The sequence below is a fragment of the Chiloscyllium punctatum genome, unplaced genomic scaffold (genome assembly GCF_047496795.1).
Source record: "Chiloscyllium punctatum isolate Juve2018m unplaced genomic scaffold, sChiPun1.3 scaffold_987, whole genome shotgun sequence".
Lineage (NCBI taxonomy): Eukaryota > Metazoa > Chordata > Chondrichthyes > Orectolobiformes > Hemiscylliidae > Chiloscyllium > Chiloscyllium punctatum.
Genome location: NW_027310721.1, coordinates 15,001 through 25,000, shown reverse-complemented (window position 1 = coordinate 25,000; position 10,000 = coordinate 15,001).

The following is a 10,000-nucleotide window of genomic DNA, read 5'->3' as shown; positions in this document are numbered from 1 at the left end:
TTCAGTCCGAATATCGTGCATTGTTAACGGCGGGAAGTGTTCCAAAAGGGAATGGGATTGAATGTGACTGCTGAAGCCGACTTTGAGACCTGTAACGCGGGTAGCTCAGCCGGATTTGACCCGGCGGTTCTGGCGACGGTCTCGCCTTCGAGGGGGGAGCGCCCCGCGTGTTCAGGCCGAATTTTGTGCATTTCCATCGGCGGGAAGAGGTCCAAACGGGAATGGGATTGAATGTGACTGCTGAAGCCGACATTGAGACCTCTAACGCGGGTAGCTCGGCAGGATTTGACCCGGCGGTTCTGCCGAAGGTCTCACCTTCGAGGGGGGAGCGTCCCGCGTGTTCAGGCCGAATATCGTGCATTGTTAACGGCGGGAAGTGTTCCAAAAGGGAATGGGATTGAATGTGACTGCTGAAGCCGACATTGAGACCTCTAACGCGGGTAGCTCGGCCGGATTTGACCCGGCGGTTCTGGCGACGGTCTCGCCTTCGAGGGGGGAGCGTCCCGCGTGTTCAGGCCGAATTTTGTGCATTTCCATCGGCGGGAAGAGGTCCAAACGGGAATGGGATTGAATGTGACTGCTGAAGCCGACATTGAGACCTCTAACGCGGGTAGCTCGGCCGGATTTGACCCGGCGGTTCTGCCGAAGGTCTCACCTTCGAGGGGGGAGCCTCCCGCGTGTTCAGGCCGAATTTTGTGCATTTCCATCGGCGGGAAGAGGTCCAAACGGGAATGGGATTGAATGTGACTGCTGAAGCCGACATTGAGACCTCTAACGCGGGTAGCTCGGCCGGATTTGACCCGGCGGTTCTGCCGAAGGTCTCACCTTCGAGGGGGGAGCGCCCACCGTGTACAGGCCGATTTTCATGCATTTCCAACCGTGGGAAGGGGTCCGAAAGGGGATGGGGGTGAACGTGACTGCTCAACCCGACTTTGAGACCTGTAACGCGGGTAGCTCAGCCGGATTTGACCCGGCGGTTCTGGCGACGGTCTCGCCTTCGAGGGGGGAGCGTCCCGCGTGTTCAGGCCGAATTTTGTGCATTTCCATCGGCGGGAAGAGGTCCAAACGGGAATGGGATTGAATGTGACTGCTGAAGCCGACATTGAGACCTCTAACGCGGGTAGCTCGGCAGGATTTGACCCGGCGGTTCTGCCGAAGGTCTCACCTTCGAGGGGGGAGCGCCCACCGTGTACAGGCCGATTTTCATGCATTTCCAACCGTGGGAAGGGGGCCGAAAGGGGATGGGGGTGAATGTGACTGCTCAACCCGACTTTGAGGCATCTAACCCGGGTAGCTCAGCCGGGTTTGACCCGGCGGTTCTGCCGACGGCCTCGCCTTCGAGGGGGGAGCGTCCCCCGTGTACAGGCCGATTTTCATGCATTTCGAACCGTGGGAAGTGGCCCAAAAGGGGATGGGAGTGAATGTGACTGCTCAACCCGACTTTGGCGCTTCCGAGCCGGGTAGCTCAGCCGGGTTTGACCCGGCGGTTCTGCCGACGGTCTCGTCTTCGAGGCGGGTGCCTCCCCCGTGTACAGGCCGATTTTCATGCATTTCGTACCGTGGGAAGTGGTCCAAAAGGGAATGGGGGTGGACGTGACTGCTCATACCGACATCGAGACTTGTAAGCCGTGTAGCTCGGCCGGGTTTGATCCGGCGGGTCTGCCGACGGTCTCGTCTTCGAGAGGGGGGCCTCCCCCGTGTACAGGCCGATTTTCGTGCATTTCCAACGGTGGGAAGAGGTTCAAAAGGGGATGGGGGTGAATGTGACTGCTCAACCCGACTCTGAGGCTTCTAACCCGGGTAGCCCGGCCGGGTTTGACCCGGCGGTTCTGCCGTCGGTCTCGCCTTCGAGGGCGGAGCCTCCCCCGTGTACAGGCCGATTTTCGTGCATTTCAAACCGTGGGAAGCGGTCCAAAAGGGGATGGGAGTGAATGTGACTGCTCATACCGACCTTGGCGCTTCCGACCCGGGTAGCTCAGCCGGGTTTGACCCGGCGGTTCTGCCGACGGTCTCGTCTTCGAGGCGGGTGCCTCCCCCGTGTACAGGCCGATTTTCATGCATTTCGTACCGTGGGAAGTGGTCCAAAAGGGAATGGGGGTGAATGTGACTGCTCAACCCGACTCTGAGGCTTCTAACCCGGGTAGCTCGGCCGGGTTTGACCCGGCGGTTCTGCCGTCGGTCTCGCCTTCGAGAGGGGCGCCTCCCCCGTGTACAGGCCGATTTTCGTGCATTTCCAACGGTGGGAAGAGGTTCAAAAGGGGATGGGGGTGAATGTGACTGCTCAACCCGACTCTGAGGCTTCTAACCCGGGTAGCCCGGCCGGGTTTGACCCGGCGGTTCTGCCGTCGGTCTCGCCTTCGAGGGCGGAGCCTCCCCCGTGTACAGGCCGATTTTCGTGCATTTCAAACCGTGGGAAGCGGTCCAAAAGGGGATGGGAGTGAATGTGACTGCTCATACCGACCTTGGCGCTTCCGACCCGGGTAGCTCAGCCGGGTTTGACCCGGCGGTTCTGCCGACGGTCTCGCCTTCGAGGGGGGAGCGTCCCCCGTGTTCAGGCCGAATTTTGTGCATTTCGAACCGTGGGAAGTTGCCCAAAAGTCGATGGGAGTGAATGTGACTGCTCAACCCGACTTTGGCGCTTCCGAGCCGGGTAGCTCAGCCGGGTTTGACCCGGCGGTTCTGCCGACGGTCTCGTCTTCGAGGCGGGTGCCTCCCCCGTGTACAGGCCGATTTTCATGCATTTCGTACCGTGGGAAGTGGTCCAAAAGGGAATAGGGGTGGACGTGACTGCTCATACCGACATTGAGACTTGTAAGCCGTGTAGCTCGGCCGGGTTTGATCCGGCGGGTCTGCCGACGGTCTCGTCTTCGAGGCGGGTGCCTCCCCCGTGTACAGGCCGATTTTCGTGCATTTCGAACCGTGGGAAGTGGTCCAAAAGGGGATGGGGGTGGACGTGACTGCTCAACCCGACTTTGAGGCTTCTAACCCGGGTAGCTCGGCCGGGTTTGACCCGTCGATTCTGCCGATGGTCTCGTTTTGGAGGGGGGAGCCTCCCCCGTGTTCAGTCCGATTTTCGTGCATTTCGAACCGTGGGAAGTGGCCCAAAAGGGGATGGGAGTGAATGTGACTGCTCATACCGACTTTGGCGCTTCCGAGCCTGGTAGCTCAGCCGGGTTTGATCCGGCGGTTCTGCCGACGGTCTCGTCTTCGAGGCGGCTCCCTCCCCCGTGTACAGGCCGATTTTCATGCATTTGCAACGGTGGGAAGTTGCCCAAAAGGGGATGGGAGTGAATGTGACTGCTCAACCCGACTTTGGCGCTTCCGAGCCTGGTAGCTCAGCCGGGTTTGAACCGGCGGTTCTGCCGACGGTCTCGTCTTCGAGGCGGCTCCCTCCCCCGTGTACAGGCCGATTTTCGTGCATTTCGAACCGTGGGAAGTGGTCCAAAAGGGAATGGGGGTGGACGTGACTGCTCAACCCGACTCTGAGGCTTCTAACCCGGGTAGCTCGGCCGGGTTTGATCCGGCGGTTCTGCCGACGGTCTCGTCTTCGAGGCCGGTGCCTCCCCCGTGTACAGGCCGATTTTCGTGCATTTCCAACGGTGGGAAGTGGTCCAAAAGGGAATGGGGGTGGACGTGTCTGCTCATACCGACTTTGAGACTTGTAAGCCGGGTAGCTCAGCCGGGTTTGTTCCGGCGGTTCTGCCGACGGTCTCGTCATCGAGGGGGGAGCCTCCCCCGTGTCCAGGCCGATTTTCATGCATTTCCAACCGTGGGAAGTGGTCCAAAAGGGAATGGGGGTGAATGTGACTGCTCATACCGACTTTGAGACTTTTAAGCCGGGTAGCTCAGCCGGGTTTGACCCGGCGGTTCTGCCGACGGTCTCGCCTTCGAGGGGGGAGCGTCCCCCGTGTTCAGGCCGAATTTTGTGCATTTCGAACCGTGGGAAGTTGCCCAAAAGTCGATGGGAGTGAATGTGACTGCTCAACCCGACTTTGAGACTTGTAAGCCGGGTAGCTCAGCCGGGTTTGACCCGGCGGTTCTGCCGACGGTCTCGTCTTCGAGGCGGGTGCCTCCCCCGTGTACAGGCCGATTTTCATGCATTTCGTACCGTGGGAAGCGGTCCAAAAGGGGATGGGAGTGAACGTGACTGCTCATACCGACTTTGGCGCTTCCGAGCCGGGTAGCTCAGCCGGGTTTGACCCGGCGGGTCTGCCGACGGTCTCGCCTTCGAGGGGGGAGCGTCCCCCGTGTTCAGGCCGAATCTTGTGCATTTCGAACCGTGGGAAGTTGCCCAAAAGTCGATGGGAGTGAATGTGACTGCTCAACCCGACTTTGAGACTTGTAAGCCGGGTAGCTCAGCCGGGTTTGACCCGGCGGTTCTGCCGACGGTCTCGTCTTCGAGGCCGGTGCCTCCCCCGTGTACAGGCCGATTTTCGTGCATTTCCAACGGTGGGAAGTGGTCCAAAAGGGAATGGGGGTGGACGTGTCTGCTCATACCGACTTTGAGACTTGTAAGCCGGGTAGCTCAGCCGGGTTTGTTCCGGCGGTTCTGCCGACGGTCTCGTCATCGAGGGGGGAGCCTCCCCCGTGTCCAGGCCGATTTTCATGCATTTCCAACCGTGGGAAGTGGTCCAAAAGGGAATGGGGGTGAATGTGACTGCTCATACCGACTTTGAGACTTTTAAGCCGGGTAGCTCGGCCGGGTTTGACCCGGCGGTTCTGCCGACGGTCTCGTCTTCGAGGCGGGTGCCTCCCCCGTGTACAGGCCGATTTTCGTGCATTTCGAACCGTGGGAAGTGGTCTAAAAGTCGATGGGAGTGAACGTGACTGCTCAACCCGACTTTGAGACTTGTAAGCCGGGTAGCTCAGCCAGGTTTGACCCGGCGGTTCTGCCGACGGTCTCGCCTTCGAGGGCGGACCCTCCCCCGTGTACAGGCCGGTTTTCGTGCATTTCGAACCGTGGGAAGTGATCCAAAAGGGAATGGGGGTGAACGTGACTGCCCAACCCGGCTTTGAGACTTGTAAGCCGGGTAGCTCAGCCGGGTTGGACCCGGCGGTTCTGCCGACGGTCTCGACTTCGAGGCGGGTGCCTCCCCCGTGTACAGGCCGATTTTCATGCATTTGCAACGGTGGGAAGTTGCCCAAAAGTCGATGGGAGTGAATGTGACTGCTCAACCCGACTTCGAGACTTGTAAGCCGGGTAGCTCAGCCGGGTTTGACCCGGCGGTTCTGCCGACGGTCTCGCCTTCGAGGGGGGAGCCTCCCCCGTGTACAGGCCGATTTTCGTGCATTTCCAACGGTGGGAACAGGTTCAAAAGGGGATGGGAGTGATTGTGACTGCTCAACCCGACTCTAGGGCTTCTAACCCGGGTAGCCCGGCCGGGTTTGACCCGGCGGTTCTGCCGACGGTCTCGTCTTCGAGGCGGGTGCCTCCCCCGTATACAGGCCGATTTTCATGCATTTCGAACCGTGGGAAGTGGTCCAAAAGGGAATGGGGGTGGACGTGTCTGCTCATACCGACTTTGAGACTTGTAAGCCGGGTAGCTCAGCCGGGTTTGATCCGGCGGTTCTGCCGACGGTCTCGCCTTCGAGGGGGGAGCCTCCCCCGTGTTCAGTCCGATTTCCATGCATTTCCAACCGTGGGAAGTTGCCCAAAAGGGGATGGGAGTGAATGTGACTGCTCAACCCGACTTTGGCGCTTCCGAGCCGGGTAGCTCAGCCGGGTTTGACCCGGCGGTTCTGCCGACGGTCTCGTCTTCGAGGCGGGTGCCTCCCCCGTATACAGGCCGATTTTCATGCATTTCGAACCGTGGGAAGTGGTCCAAAAGGGAATGGGGGTGGACGTGTCTGCTCATACCGACTTTGAGACTTGTAAGCCGGGTAGCTCAGCCGGGTTTGATCCGGCGGTTCTGCCGACGGTCTCGCCTTCGAGGGGGGAGCCTCCCCCGTGTTCAGTCCGATTTCCATGCATTTCCAACCGTGGGAAGTTGCCCAAAAGGGGATGGGAGTGAATGTGACTGCTCAACCCGACTTTGGCGCTTCCGAGCCGGGTAGCTCAGCCGGGTTTGACCCGGCGGTTCTGCCGACGGTCTCGTCTTCGAGGCGGGTGCCTCCCCCGTGTACAGGCCGATTTTCATGCATTTGGAACCGTGGGAAGTGGTCCAAAAGGGAATGGGGGTGGACGTGACTGCTCATACCGACTTTGAGACTTGTAAGCCGGGTAGCTCAGCCGGGTTTGACCCGGCGGTTCTGCCGACGGTCTCGCCTTCGAGGGGGGAGCCTCCCCCGTGTTCAGTCCGATTTTCGTGCATTTCCCACGGTGGGAAATGGTATCTTTCATTACGGGGACAAGGGTCTGAAGCGGTGAAGTCAGTAACCGGCATAGTTAAGGAAAGGGTTCGAATTTTCTCAACAGTACGAAAAAAGTGAGCAGGGAAGCTAGAGAAGGTGTCAGTGAGTCCCAAACGAGTGAACCGCAAAACTTAGGGAAATGCCCGAAAGCGTTTTAAAGGGTGAAATCGGGAACGAGGAAATGATCGGAAAGTGCCTGAAAGTGCTAAATGAGTAAACAGAAAAACGAAGAAAAATGTTTGAAAAGAAGAAGTGAGTAACCAGGAAAACTTAGAAAAATGTTCAAAAAGAAGAAATCAGTAACCAGGAAAACTTAGAAAAATGTTTAAAAAGAAGAAGTGAGTAACCAGAAAAACTTAGAAAAATGTTTAAAAAGAAGAAATCAGTAACCAGAAAAACTTAGAAAAATGTTTAAAAAGAAGAAATCAGTAACCAGAAAAACTGCGAAAAATGTTTAAAAAGAAGAAATCAGTAACCAGAAAAACTTAGAAAAATGTTTAAAAAGAAGAAGTGAGTAACCAGAAAAACTTAGAAAAATGTTTAAAAAGAAGAAATCAGTAACCAGAAAAACGGCGAAAAATGTTTAAAAAGAAGAAATCAGTAACCAGACAAACTGCGAAAAATGTTTAAAAAGAAGAAATCAGTAACCAGAAAAACTTAGAAAAATGTTTCAAAAGAAGAAGTGAGTAACCAGAAAAACTTAGAAAAATGTTTAAAAAGAAGAAGTGAGTAACCAGAAAAACTTAGAAAAATGTTTAAAAAGAAGAAATCAGTAACCAGAAAAACTTAGAAAAATGTTTAAAAAGAAGAAATCAGTAACCAGAAAAACTTAGAAAAATGTTTAAAAAGAAGAAATCAGTAACCAGAAAAACTTAGAAAAATGTTTAAAAAGAAGAAGTGAGTAACCAGAAAAACTTAGAAAAATGTTTAAAAAGAAGAAATCAGTAACCAGAAAAACTTAGAAAAATGTTTAAAAAGAAGAAATCAGTAACCAGAAAAACTGCGAAAAATGTTTAAAAAGAAGAAATCAGTAACCAGGAAAACTTAGAAAAATGTTTAAAAAGAAGAAGTGAGTAACCAGAAAAACTTAGAAAAATGTTTAAAAAGAAGAAATCAGTAACCAGAAAAACTTAGAAAAATGTTTAAAAAGAAGAAATCAGTAACCAGAAAAACTGCGAAAAATGTTTAAAAAGAAGAAATCAGTAACCAGAAAAACTTAGAAAAATGTTTAAAAAGAAGAAGTGAGTAACCAGAAAAACTTAGAAAAATGTTTAAAAAGAAGAAATCAGTAACCAGAAAAACGGCGAAAAATGTTTAAAAAGAAGAAATCAGTAACCAGACAAACTGCGAAAAATGTTTAAAAAGAAGAAATCAGTAACCAGAAAAACTTAGAAAAATGTTTCAAAAGAAGAAGTGAGTAACCAGAAAAACTTAGAAAAATGTTTAAAAAGAAGAAGTGAGTAACCAGAAAAACTTAGAAAAATGTTTAAAAAGAAGAAATCAGTAACCAGAAAAACTTAGAAAAATGTTTAAAAAGAAGAAATCAGTAACCAGAAAAACTGCGAAAAATGTTTAAAAAGAAGAAATCAGTAACCAGGAAAACTTAGAAAAATGTTTAAAAAGAAGAAATGAGTAACCAGGAAAACTTAGAAAAATGTTTAAAAAGAAGAAATGAGTAACCAGGAAAACTTAGAAAAATGTTTAAAAAGAAGAAATCAGTAACCAGAAAAACTTAGAAAAATGTTTAAAAAGAAGAAATCAGTAACCAGAAAAACGGCGAAAAATGTTTAAAAAGAAGAAATGAGTAACCAGAAAAACTTAGAAAAATGTTTAAAAAGAAGAAATCAGTAACCAGAAAAACGGCGAAAAATGTTTAAAAAGAAGAAATCAGTAACCAGAAAAACTTAGAAAAATGTTTAAAAAGAAGAAGTGAGTAACCAGAAAAACTTAGAAAAATGTTTAAAAAGAAGAAATGAGTAACCAGAAAAACTTAGAAAAATGTTTAAAAAGAAGAAATCAGTAACCAGAAAAACTTAGAAAAATGTTTAAAAAGAAGAAATGAGTAACCAGAAAAACGGCGAAAAATGTTTAAAAAGAAGAAATCAGTAACCAGAAAAACGGCGAAAAATGTTTAAAAAGAAGAAATCAGTAACCAGACAAACTGCGAAAAATGTTTAAAAAGAAGAAATCAGTAACCAGAAAAACTTAGAAAAATGTTTAAAAAGAAGAAATCAGTAACCAGGAAAACTTGGAAAAAAACACTTAGAAAAATTTTCAGCAAAGTGTGAAAAATATTCTAAGTGTCAGCGGAGGAAAATGCTGCAGCATCGGGAAAGATTCGCAAACTTACACCGAACATGTGCTCCGAAGTGCCGGAGGAATTGGGTGAATTGAGCCCGGCAAATGGCCAGCTGTCGTTTTGTGCCTGCAGCCCGAAAACTTTAACTTTGTCTGTCGCGGAAGTCCGGACCGAGAAAAATCCAAACGGTTTTGACCGGACCGAGTTCCAGACCGATGCAGTCAAATTTGGAATTCAGACCCATTCAGTGCCACTTGTAGTTTTTCCGCAGTGAGGTTGGCGGGGTACCCGGAGATATATGGGAACACGATTTTTAGAACAAAATGGCGGCGCGGGACCGTTCTGAAAGGCATCCGAAAAACGGTTCCACGGGCATAGCACTTTAATGACAGGTATGAGTGCATGCCGGAGAGCTCTTGGAAGTCGAATTTTTGACACTTTGTCAATTTTTTGACAGATTTGACAAACTCTTTCTGTCTGTTCTAAGAGTCAGTCAGAGACTTGTGCGGCGGTCTTTTGACACTATTGGAGGGCGGGCAAACCCCACGTTGACTCCGGCCGTCCCTCCACAGGCGCTCGTGTCCAAAATGAAGGCGAGAGACGCGAGTGGCCTGGTTCCCTTGGGTGTTGCCAAGAAGGCTGCGGGCTGACCGTTGCCTGAGCACTCCCTAAAGCCTCTTGTGATGAGAGCAGACCTCGCCTGCCGCACGACCGGCTCTGGGAGTCGTTGGGCCGCTATTTGTGAATAGTCTGGTCCTCCTCTGCCACCCGGACAAGCGCGATGGCTCTGCCGCCCTGCGGTGCTCGTCACCCAGGTTTGGGGAACACGATACTCGTAACAAAAATAAAAGGCGGCTCGGGACCTGCAGGCGAAAGGGGTCCCGTGGTGCTAAGCACGTCGACTTCGGGTCTCGGTGCAAGCCGGAGAGCTCACGGAAGTCTAAAGTTTTCGGCACGTGGTCGAATCTTTTCAAAGGCTTACCCGGCTCTTTCCGTCCATTCTGAGAGTAAGTCAGAGGCCGGTGCGGAGGTCTCTTGACAATCGGAGGGGGTGGTGGCCCTCCGCAGGCGCTCGTGTCGAAAATGAAGGCGAGAGACGCGAGTGGCCTGGTTCCCCTGGGTGTTGCCAGGAAGGCTGCGGGCTGACCCTTGCCTGAGCACTCCCTAAAGCCTCTTGTGATGAGAGCAGACCTCGCGCGCCGCACGACCGGCTCTGGGAGTCGTTGGGCCGCTATCTGTGAATAGTCTGGTCCTCCTCTGCCACCCGGCCAAGTGCGATGGCTCTGCCGCCCTGCGGTGCTCGTCACGCAGGTATGGGGCACACGATGCTCGTAACAGCAAATAAAGGCG